At 43.8% G+C, this 12894-nt stretch overlaps 1 protein-coding gene across 4 annotated transcripts in view; it reads right to left on the bottom strand.

The window, feature by feature from the left end:
* Window positions 1-12894, bottom strand: part of MTM1 (myotubularin 1) — a 739022-nt gene that overhangs the window by 725827 nt on the left and 301 nt on the right. The gene's annotated exons all lie outside the window — the stretch shown is intronic.

Genomic DNA, 12894 nt, shown 5'->3' with positions numbered 1-12894 from the left:
GTTTGGAATTCGAGTTTCTGTAAATATTTGTCATTTACACATCATCAAGTAAAGTGTTCTGTTTTGCTTTATTAAATGTGTTAGCACTACACTTCTCAAATACTAAAAATTCCTGATTTTTTAAAAAGTATTTGTACTATTCATTTACAAACTATTAAAATGTTATGTTAGAAAAAGACTGACATCGAACAGCCTTTTGTTTCACAACGATTGTCAGACAGCTCATCTTACTTGACAAAAACCTATAACTGTAGTAAGAGAAAGAAAGAGAAGCTCCATTTTCCAAGCAGCAATTAGCAAAAGACATTTGAGCTCTCTCCTTGGTCAGACAGCAAATTTGTCGAGGTAAAAAACAGATTGAAATGCATCTTTACTGCTCATTTACTTTCTAGATAAAATAGGATTATGTTCATTCGTCAGAGCGGCCCAGTAGGTGAAAAACATAGCTCGACTTGATAAAATCTGACTCGCCATTATGAGTGGGCAAGCAGAATATTCCAGGACTACACTGGATGGATATCTAAGTATTAATCTCTACTAGAGCTACGTGAAAAACTATAGGGGGTGTATCCGGAGATCATAAGATTACTGCCATGGACGCACGCACATCCACAGGGGGCCATTTTCAAATGATTTATTGGCCAAAATAACATATTAAGACCACTGCCCTCCTACTGCACAGAGGAGCCTAAATGTAAGCAAAAGGTGGGAAAGTGGCTGCTTGGGAGGGTGAGATGGGGGTGGTGGTGGGGGGGGGGGAGGTAGGTGCAGAGCAACAGGATGGAGATTTTTTTTTTAAAAGCCAAACAGGATAGGGAGGTGCATGGAAAGCAATAGATTAGTTGGGAGCAACACAGAGTGGAGCAGGGAAAGTGAATGAGAACTTAGCACACAAAGAAGAGAGAAAGTTGCCGGTGGATACCTGGGAACCATTCGTAATTTGGCTAGGCCGGGGAGGGGCGGAGCAGTGAGTGTGTTGCAAAGGAGGGATATACCTGAGGGTGCATGCTGATGACTGGAAAGGGCGGTAGAGATCCAACCTTAGTAAGACAGATAAGGAGGTATTGTGGGTAGGGTATGGGCAGGAGAGAGTAGGGACTAGTGCTGCGGTATAGATTGAGTCAAGGACTTCTCTGGATAGAGGGGTAATCCATCAGGGCGGGTGGCGGCGAATGCTACACACAGGTCTGCATATGATGAATAGTGGCAATGCACAGCTTTGAACGTATAATATGGAATTAGGTCCGCACTCGATATGGAATCACTCATGGGTTCACCATTACATTCGCCACCAGACCGCACTGGTTGTCGGTATTATGGCTGTGTTAAAAATGACGAACTGCTATGGAGGTTTCCTGCTGCCGGCCTCCGGGTTGTAGACATTGACAGCTGTGTAAATGAGATAATGGCAATAAAGGTGTTAAAAAAAAAAAAAAAAAAAAAAAAGAAGAGGAGAAAGTTATCACATCCACTCCCGCAGTGCTGAAACTAAAAAAAAACATGCATTGAAAATACAATAGTACTCGCCTTTGACTAAGTTAAAGCCATTTGCTTTGCTAATGGTATTCTATAGCAAAGCAAATGGATTTAACTTAATGAAAGGCGAGACCTATTGCATTTTTAATGCTTTTTTTGTACCTAAAAACAATCCTTGACTTCAAAAATGTTGCATGTCGACATGTTTTAATCATTGCAAACACACTGAACATGACCACTGTTCCTAGGTCACTTCACACTTGTTTCAGAAAATGATGAGGGAGCTACCAAAAAAGTGTGGCTGCTAACTTTTGACATCTCCAAAACATGAACTGAACCATGCTTCTGCAACATGCTTCCTCATAGCGATAAAAATAGAAAAGTCACACTGACGTGTGCGGAAGCCTCTTTTGCCCATGTTTTGAAGCATACTATGCTGTTTTTGAGTAAAAGCAGGCACAATTCACCAGTGAGTGGTAGCGGATGCGGAGTTGGAAATGAGAGAAAAGCTCATCACCGGCACAGAACTACAACAAAAGAAAAAAAGACACAGGGAATAAAGGGGAAAGTAGCACATAGTACAGACAGCTCTCTTATAGAATGCTTCCACAACAAAAAAAGTACCTCTAAAAGCGCAAGCAGTGGCAAGATATTGATCCTCCCTTTGAGCATGGTCCAAGTACTCCTTCCTTGGGCCCACCATGGCGTCTGTCACCTCCACTGCATGGGTCCACCATGGCGGTTGTTATACCTTCATACCGCGTGGGCCCACCATGGGCGTCGGTCACCTCCACACTGCATGGGCCCACCATGGCGTCGATCATCTCTACACTGCATGGGCCCAGCTTCCTACAGGCGGTTGCGTGAGCCTTTGCACCAGCCCGCAAATTATCTTGATATTCCAAACGTTCCAGCGGCGGCCAGGACCTGGGTACTCGTCTGGGGTAACCTTGGCGATTGGAGGAGACCCGGAGGCGTTTTGGACCTTCCGCTGCCAGGGGAGCTGGTGCAGTTCAGTTCAGCGGGCGGTAGCCGGACTAAGCGCCTCCAAGATGACTGCTTAATCACTGGAAATCGCAGTGGTGGTCAAGGGGGCCTGAGGCTGCTTAGCTGTCTGGCGAGGCGGAATGTGGAGATGAGTGCCCCTGCGCAGGCTGGCCAAATGAGGTGCTTGCGGAGACCCGGGAGCCCACCTTGGGTCTCTGCAACGTAAAAGAGCTGGGATCACGGCCAGAGGAGCCAACGTGTGAGACGCCATGGGGGCTGTGTGACTCTGCAAGAGGCGGTAAGGAGTTGGGGCGGCCCATTGGGCCCAGAATGGGGCTGGCTGAACCAAACACCACCACAATAAGTGCTGGGAGCAATCCCGATGAAGATTGCTGATCCTGCGGGGCCAGAGTGAGAGAGGGCCTCCCCGGGCTCGGTACACAGCCTAAGCTTTTGGGACCAATTCCTGGGGGCAGAAGCTGGGCTGAGGGGGAGCAATGGCCGAAGCCGGAGTCCGGGCGTGTTGATCCTGCGGGGCCAGAGTGAGAGAGGCCCCCTCCGGACTCGGTACACAGCCTAAGCATTTGGGGCCAATTCCTGGGGGCAGAAGCGGGAAACAATGGCTGAAGCCTGAGTCCGGACAAAACTGCGAGGAGTGGGAACCTTGACCGAAGTGAGTGCCTGCGGAGGCTAACCCAGACCCGGGACAACACCCGGTAGCTGCAGAGGACTACGGAGACAGACCCCGGCCTGAACACTTGGGCAGTGAGGTGTAGGGTCCAGAGCCGTAAGTGGCAAAAATAATGAGGGAAGGCACGCCTACTGAGCTGAGTATTCAAGCACGATCTCGCACAGAAACGGAGGCATGGCAGCAGTATTCTTGCGGCACAGCATGCGCGTGGTCTACCCTAGCTAATTGTTGAAAATGAAAGCATAACACCATGCGCGTGCACATTTGTTGACGGAGCAAGAGTTGAAGGAAGCATCGGCAAGCTGTATACGCGAAGCGGCATTTTCGTTGCTAAGACAACAACATGGCGTTGGACTGTCCACAGTCCCTACAGACACACACATGCTGTTTGCTTTGGACAAATGGCGGAGCAGCCATCTTTATCCATGCAGACGCGTGCTTGTATGCCTTTGGGAGAATTAATTGCAAAGGGCACTTGCATAGCGAGAGCAGCGCATGTGCTGCTATCGCCAGGCGAGACCTAAAAAGGGTAGTCCCCTGAATGCAAACAACATCAGCAGTTGAGAGATAGAAGTCAATCACTCAAAGCACTTTGAGACCAAAATGCTCCTGGACGGTAGATACACACAAACAAGGAGGAAAGCCGCCACTGAATCAAGCTCAGACAAAGCCAACCACTCCCCAGCAGTGCATAATTTGAGCCTGAGCTTTCCGGTGCTGAGCACCAGCACTTAATTGGTTTCCGGTGCTCGGCTCCGGCACCTACTTGTCAACACCACACTTAGGGCGGTCTGCCACCAGGTGGCGCTGCTCATGTAATTTTGAGATGAGCAGTATATTAGTTGTTTAGGAAAACAATAGACATAAAAAATTACTAATACCTGCCTCCCCAACCATTCCTTTAGCTTTTGGGACCTGGAATAATCTGAACTGTCTCATTTACATGCGAAAGAGAGGGTTAGTAGTTGTTTTAGCAGCGATGACATGGGCGATGGGTGGTGCAAGCTGCAGTGGCCTCCTGGTCAGAGCCCTGGCACTTAATATTTTACAAATTAAGAACTGCTCCCCAGCCTGTTTAGTCTCCAGCAGCAGTACATTTTAATACATCACCCCAATACTAAAATACTGACAGGGCTCCCTATTGAGGTCTGAATAAGATTCAAATGAGCAATACATCCCCTTTTGCAAACTAGCTACGCTCTGCCTCAAAACAAATCTGGATGCATGAAGCATCTTAGACGTACAGAGATTCTCAGGCTTGAACCTAAGGATATGAAAACCAAGTCAGCCATATCCCACTCCTTCATAGGAGCAGAACGCCCCCTTTAGAGCATCGCACCATCATTTGCAGACAGCACATTTTCCACTGAAATGGCCACTAAATTTGCACAGATCTTCAGTTTTACTGATAAAACTATATTGCACACTAATGATAAAGTATGGAAATCGGGTTTCAGTAAATATTTTTTATTTGTGCTTCAGTAAAACAAAGTGTCTTGCTTTGTTTTTATCCCATTGCTTGTTTCTATCACATTTTAGAATTACAAAAAATGTGCCTCTTTGTTGCTTTCCAAACAGCTGAATGTGTACCGTTTATGTGAAGGTTTTTACATTTTGCTGTGAGTTGGGACAAAATGATGTATCCTACATCCTTTCATTTCACAATCAAGGTAGCCCAGTGTTGTAGGTCTAGACTTTTTAATATTGCCCTCATGTTATTGAACACAGGGCTCGCACAGCTATATATTGTTGACACTATTAAAGTGACGTCAGCGCCTCTGCCGCCACTGACAGTTACGGCTGTTTTCCCTGTCGGTCACCTGTTCCCTCCCCTCAAGCCCTGTTCGTGTGAATTAACACCACTTATTAACTTGAGTTCTGTGAGTGCGATTTCATCCTTCACTACAATTTGGCGACGAGGTACGGGATCGGTGATTTGTAGGAGCTTGTGGAGGAGAATTTTCTGAGGATTTCTAATTTACTCGAGGCAAGTTATTGATACTCTTATTTTCACAAAGAGTTGTCAGAGTTCTTATTTCTTCTCTCATTATTTCCGAGAGTGCCGTCGAGAGGATCGTAAGAACGTCGGCCCGCTGAGCTGAAGTGTTCGGGACACTACGAGTAAAGGAGGCGGGGTGTATTTCAGAAGTGGGAGCAGCCGTCGGAAGCAAATGTGCAGGCAAGTGTGGATGTTTACACGTGGCTGTTGGATTTAATTTCTTCTAAAGCTGAATTTCGTGCATTTCAGCGTGTTTTGAAACCGAGTTGCTACCGGTGAGGAAAAGCTGACAGGACCAACTGTCATCGGCAAGCTGACGTCAACACGTCAGTCACAGCTGGTTATTTCACTGCAGCGGCCGAACGCGGGAGGCAGCGTGAGCGCGTCATCGCGCAGCATCGAGTGCATGCCGCCATTTTGGGCGGAGTTTTCACTCAGATTTGCTCCGTGTTTTCTCAGCACCGAAGAGTCACCGTAAGGTGAGGTAAACATCGTAAAGCAGGTACATACGAAATTGTTAATTTCTAGATACCAAAAGTCAACGCTGATTGTGGCAAGTACATTTTAAAAGCGATTGCTTCTTGTAAAAGTTTTATTTCGTCAGCACAATAGCGTGGTTCATTAAAAAAGAGACCTTTGAGGAGGATAAAGCTCAAATGGCAAACAAAAGCAATTTCTGTGCCCCAGCACATTTCCTGGAATCACCAGGTAAACCAGTCATGTCATGGAAAAACTGGTACAGGGCATTTGATAATTATCTTGTAGCTATAAATGGCAAAAGATTTGAACCGGAACGCAAAAAAGCTATTCTATATGGGTTACTGGGCGTTGTTGGTCAAGAAATGTTTTATAGCTTACCGGAATATGAACCCACACCTGGACAATTTATTCCTCTTGACGAGTTCCAAGAAGCTGTAAAGAGACTGGAAAGACAGTTTGACGAGGAGGAAAACATAATGGTGGGCAGACATCGATTTGCTATGAGAAAGCAATCGGAGTCTGAGAACGTAGAGGAATATATAGGCAGTTTAAGGGTATTGGCTGCCAAATGTGGGTTTGGTGACAGGGTTGATGAATATTTACGTGACCAATTTGTGTTCCATTGCCATGAGATCAAGATTCAAGAACGTTTGTTAGCATGTAAAAATCCCTCTTTGTCCGAAGTTATAGACATTGCTAAGGGAATTGAGCGTTCATTGGAGGGGAGAAGAGAATTAGAATTAGCCAGGTCAAGTGTTTCAGCCAATGCTAGCATTTCATGTCAATGACAGAAGAAAAAAAGAATATAATGTTGGCCGTTATGTCAAGTCTAATTCAGTAGTTAATTCTTCAAATTTTGTGTGTTATAGATGTGGTTCGCACAACCACAAAGCAGATTCCTTGAACTGTCCAGCTATGGGAAAAAGATGTACAAGATGCCAGAAGGTAGGGCACTTCGCTAGCGTGTGCGGGAAATTTGGTCATAAAAGAGTAGAAAGAGCAAAGGTAAATGTAGTAGAAGAATTTGATGAAGATATGTGCTTGAATATTATATTGGCGTTAGGTGACAGCGACAATTGCATAAAAGGTCCGATAGGTACTGCTCACGTGGGCGAAGTGGAGCTCAGTATTATGGCAGATTCTGGGTCACCTATCACTATTGTGTCAGATAAAAAATATCTGAAGTACTGGCCCAATACTGATTTGTTATCTTCAGACGTCAATCCCAAGGCTTTTGGAGAACATGACATAAACATGTTTAGGTATTTTAATGACGTGTTGAACATAAAAGGCAGATGCATTGAAACCAAAATATATGTAGCGGAACGGGGCAGAGATATTGTGGGATGGAGAGATCTTGCAAAACTAAAAATAATCCTCAAACCAGGAGCTGAGGATCCCATTGTGTTAGATGAAGGCTTTGTATCTCTCATTACTGTTCCCAGAGAGTCCAAAAGCTATGATTCCTCAGAATCAGAAGGTGAATTATCTACAATTTTGAGTAAGTACAAAAGGTTATTTGAAGAACGCATAGGTTGTGTGAAGGGTTTCATGCACAGTATAGTACTCAAAAAAGATGCGTCCCCTGTAAAACACAAAGTGAGACTGTTACCCTTATCAGTTAAGGAGGAGTTACGTGTGCTGTTAGAAAAACTTGTTAAAGAGAAAGTTATTGAACCTGCAGATTCAGCAGAGTGGATTTCGGGGATAGTTTTGATAAAGAAGAAAAATGGTGAGTACCGTCTGTGTGCCGTTAAATAAGAACATTTTGGTAGATTGTTTCCCATTACCCAGGATTCAAGAGATTTAGCCAACACCTCCGGATCCAAATATTTTTCCTTGATAGATCTTAAATCTGCATACCACCAAGTAAAGTTGGATGAAAGATCCAAGATGTTAACCACTTTCATCACTCCCCTGGGAGCGTTTAGATATGTTCGTCTACCTTTTGGATTGGCATCTTCTGCCAGTGTTTTTCAGAAGCTAATGGAGAACATGTTCGGCGGGATCGATGGAGTACGGAAGTTCCAGGACGACATATTGGTTCATGCAGATTCAGAAAGCAAGCACAACAAGATCTTGGATACAGTATTAAATAGGTTACAAGAGAGAGGTATGACAGTCTCGAGAGATAAATGTAAATTTTTGAAAACTGAGATTGAGTATTTAGGTCATGTACTCAGTGCCGATGGCATCAAACCAAAACTTAATCTTGTACAAGCAATAACCGATGCAGCCAATCCTGATAGTAAGGACGCACTCAGGTCGTTCTTAGGTCTTAGCGAGTACTACTCTAGGTTCATCGAGAGTTATGCTAGAATGGTGGAACCATTAAGGGCACTGTTGCGCAAAGGGCAGAGTTTTAATTGGGAGGAGCAGCATGATGTAGCTTTCAAAAAGGTAAAAGAAGCGATTGTTAAAGCACCCACATTGAAACCTTTTGATTCACATGGTTATAATGTCATTACAGTTGACGCAAGTTCAGTGGGAATTGGCGCAGTATTCACCCAAAACGTAAGTAAGCATACCCACACAGTTACTTTCATTTCTCGAAGATTGAATGACACCGAGAAGAATTACAGTACCATAGAAAGAGAGGCACTAGCCTGCGTTTGGGCTGTTGAGAAGCTAAAAATGTACATTTGGGGCAAGGAATTCGAGTTAATCACAGACCACAAACCCCTCATATATTTGTTCGATGGATACGGTAGGGGTAATGGGAGAGCATCTTCTAGGTTGGTGAGATTGTTGGCCAGACTACAGGAATATAATTTTTCTATTAAACATATTTCGGGCAGGTGCAACATCAGAGCGGATTTTCTTTCCCGTTTGCCTACAGAATGTCAAGATAATCAAATAATTTAGGAAACAGAATGTGTAGTGTCTAATGTAGATGTTATACAACAGTGCAATATGACCATTTCGAACGAAGAGTGGGCAGAGGCCATGTGTAAGGATGTGGTTATGTCTAAGGTCAAGAAATATATGTCTACTTCATGGCCTCCCATACGTAATCTTTCATCTGATCTTAGAACATTTGTGCAAGTGGCCAATGAATTGAATATTGTGAAAGGGTGTATCAGAAGAGGTGATTTGCTTGTTCCCCCCACCAGTTTTAGGAACAGGATCATAGACATGGCACATAAAACGCATTTGGGAGCCACCATGACTAAAAGACGCCTCAAAGAACATTACTGGTGGCCCGGCATGGACCTTGATGTGAACTTATTTGTGGAAAAGTGTGCTGCCTGCACATATTCGGACAAACATTGGAAATTAAGAACTCATGAGATGCAATTAGTTTCTGTCCCAAATTCTGCGTGGTTTAAAATTGCAATCGATATGGCAGGACCGTTCCAACGCCTTGGACAGGATGCTAAATTCATAATTGCAGTCAGTGACTACTATTCGAAGTGGATTTACCACAAATTTGTCAACACTATAGATTCTGACGCAGTCATCGATTTTCTACGCATGTGTTTTGACATAGAAGGTAGTCCACGTATTATTGTTTCAGAAAATGGTAAACAACTTACGTCAAACAAAATTACAGATTTTTTCAAATCACATGGAATTATCCAGGAGAAAACTCCGTTGTATTCTCCCAAATTTAATGGACAAATTGAACGAGTCAACAGGTTCCTCAAGGAAGGTATTCAACTTGCCCTGGCATCAAACCTACCAGTGAAAGACTTTATAAGAGAAAGGGTGTTTACTTATAACATAACACACAACTCTGTCACAGGTTTTTCACCGTTCTTTTTGTTGAGGGGAAGGAGATGCGACCACGACATTACCCCCAAGTTTATGTTGTCAGGGAACGAATTGCCTCCCTCCATCATTATAGATGATGAACAATTGCATTTTAAGAAAAGAATAACTGAGTGTCAATTGAAAAGTAAACAATATCATGACATGGTGCATAGGGCTATTAACAAAGAGTTTCTCAAGGGAGATTGGGCGTTAGCCACCAAGCCAGGTCATCAAGTCAAGGGCGAGTCTAGATACTTTGTCCCTGAAGAAGTGGTGGAGGTCTCAGAAAGTGCTGTTTGCCTCAGGTACTCTGGGTGGCGCAATAGAAGTGATGTTGTCAGAATTAACAAACAGCAAGCTGAAGTGTGGCATAGCAGTCAGGATAATGAAAGAGGCTATAATGATGAATACTCTTGGTTAAATATGTTTAATGGTAATGAAGCATGTCTACCTAATACCAATGCAGACGATTCAAGTAACAATGATGACTGTCAGCGTGAAAGTGAAAGTAGAATTGCTGACAATTACAATGATATGTGTAATCGTTACAGTGAACCAGTAATTGACAAAGAAGATATTGAGCATGTTGGTGTCAGTGACAATGTTGTCAGTAATGACTCTCCCTCTGTTGCAGCTGGACCTTCTGATGAAGTCCGCATGCATGGAGGTTGGCAGGGAACATGTACCAGGTCTGGCAGGATTGCAAAACTGCCCAGTATTTACAAAGAGTTTGATGTGAGTTAAAGCTTCCTTTAGAAAGGGAGATGTTGTAGGTCTAGTCTTTTTAATATTGCCCTCATTTTATTGGCCACAGGGCTCGCGCCGCTGTATATTGTTGACACTATTAAAGTGACGTCAGCACCACTGACAGTTACCGCTGTTCTCCCTGTCGGTCACCTGTTCCCTCCCCTCAAGCTCTGTTCGTGTGAATAAACACCACTTATTAACAAGAGTTCTGTGAGTGCGATTTCATCCTTCACTACACCCAGCAAGATTATCACATAATTCACTTTACTTTTTTATCCCTTCACTGCACACCGAAATCAGTTGGTAAACACCAATCGCCATTGTTTAAAAAAAAAAAAGCAGCAAGTTGTCAGAAGACATTGCTTCCCATGTCAAACAGGATTACTTTAGAAGCCATCCCAGAGTCATTGGATGATCATCCAACTACCTTAGAAGTCATTTGCACGTCATCAGACATCATCAAGCTCTTGAAGTCATCAGCAAGCTGCAGAAGCTCAGCCTGAGGATTTGAGGATGACTTGAAAATGAGTATCTGATGACTCTAGTAGGTGTCATTATTGGTGATGATTAAAGGATGACTTGAAAAGGAGTACCTGATGACTATAGTAGGTGTCATTATTCATGATGATTTAAGGAGGACGTGAAAATTAGTATCTGCTGACTTCAGAAGGTGTCATTATTCCTGATGATCTGAGGATGACTTGTAACTGACTCTCCGATAACTTAACAAGATGACATTGTTCCTGATGACTTTGGGGTGATTTGAAAATAAGCATCTGAATACTTCAAAGGTACTATTGTGTTTTCAATAAGATGTTTTTGCGTCTGGTGATTTTAACAAGAATTGTTTGTCTATTTAAAGAGTACGTCCACCACTTTGGTTTCAGTTTTCCAGAAAAATGCAAACTGTTGGATGATTGCACAATGAATTGCAGATAAACGTCTGACCTCCTGCAGCTGGGAGCCCCACAACCCAAACACACCCTGAACCCCCAAATTAACCCTTGCACCCCAAAACTCAAACACACCCTGAACCCCAATATTACCCTTGCACCCCAAAACCCGAACACACCCTGAACCCCAATATTAACCCTGGCACCCCAAAACCCAAACACACCCCGAACCCCCAAATTAACCTGTGCACCCCAAAACCCAAACACACCCTAAACCCTAAAATTAACCCGGGCACCCCAAAACCCAAACACACCCTAAACCCTAAAATTAACCCTGACACCCCAAAAGCCAAACACACCCTGAACCCCCAAATTAACCCTTGCACCCCAAACACACCCTAAACCCTAAAATTAACCCTGGCACCCCAAAACCCAAACACACCCTGAACCCCCAAATTAACCCTTGCACCCCAAAACCCAAACACACCCTGAACCCCAATATTAACCCTTGCACCCCAAAACCCAAACACACCCTAAACCCTAAAATTAACCCTGGCACCCCAAAACCCAAACACACCCTGAACCCCCAAATTAACCCTTGCACCACAAACCCAAACACACCCTAAACCCTAAAATTAACCCTGGCACCCCAAACACACCCTGAACCCCCAAATTAACCCTTGCACCCCAAACCCAAACACACCATAAACCCTAAAATTAACCCTGGCACCCCAAAACCCAAACACACCCTGAACCCCCAAATTAACCCTTGCACACCAAACCCAAACACACCCTAAACCCTAATATTAACCCTTGAACTCTAAAACCCAAACACACCCTAAACCCTAACACTAACCCTGGCACCCCAAAACCCAAACACAACCTGAACCCCCAAATTAACCCTTGCACCCCAAAACCCAAACACACCCTGAACCCCCAAATTAACCCTTGCACACCAAACACAAACACACCCTAAACCCTAATATTAACCCTTCTACCCTAAAACCCAAACACACCCTAAACCCTAAAATTAACCCTCGCACCCCAAACCTAAACATGCTCTAAACCCTTAAATTACACCTGGCCCCCCAAAACACAAACCCACCCTCAACCCTAAAATGACCATGTACGCCCTAAAATCCAAAAGCCCTACAAACCCCCAAACTTTTTATGAATGCGGAATGCCGGGAGGCGCTGCTGTGATATGATACTTTCTGTACCCCCAGGCTGCACTTCCTTCATAGAGTATTTCCATAAACACATAGTTTGTAACTTGCACACACCACTTTGCCCTTGTAACACACGGTTGCTACCTCTCACATGTTTTTACCTTTGATACTTGCACAAGTGCCACCTTGCCCACGTAACGCTTGTTCTTGTGCCTGAGTGTCTAGCACTTATTGCAGTACTATACCTAAAATTATACTCTGTTTTCTCTTATAACTGCACACTTGTCACTTTTCCTCTTGTGCACTTTTGACTACCTCATGTATTTTTGGTTGCTCACAATTTTTACTCAAGTATTTTGTTTGCTCACGATTGTCACTTTACCTTTACTACCTCATGTATTTCACAGTTTTTACTATCTCATGTATTTTGTTTGCTCACAATTGTCACTATTACCTTATGTAAGTAACGTATGTTTTTGCAATCTGTTCTTTTGTAATGTTTCTCATTAAGTTTCATCTCTGTTCCTAATGTGAAGCGCTCTGACGCCTTCGGGTAAAGTCCGCGCTATATAAAAATGCATAAATAAATAAAATAGTGGAATCCGATTGTTAGATTCTTTAAACAACTGCGGACAGACTTGCTCATGGCCCGAGGAATAGGTCTTGCAAAGGAAAACAAGCGTTGTCGTCATGGTGACT

Source organism: Lissotriton helveticus, chromosome 4_1 (assembly GCF_964261635.1).
Source record: "Lissotriton helveticus chromosome 4_1, aLisHel1.1, whole genome shotgun sequence".
Taxonomy (NCBI): Eukaryota; Metazoa; Chordata; class Amphibia; order Caudata; family Salamandridae; genus Lissotriton; species Lissotriton helveticus.
This window is presented reverse-complemented; position numbering and strand designations above follow the sequence as displayed.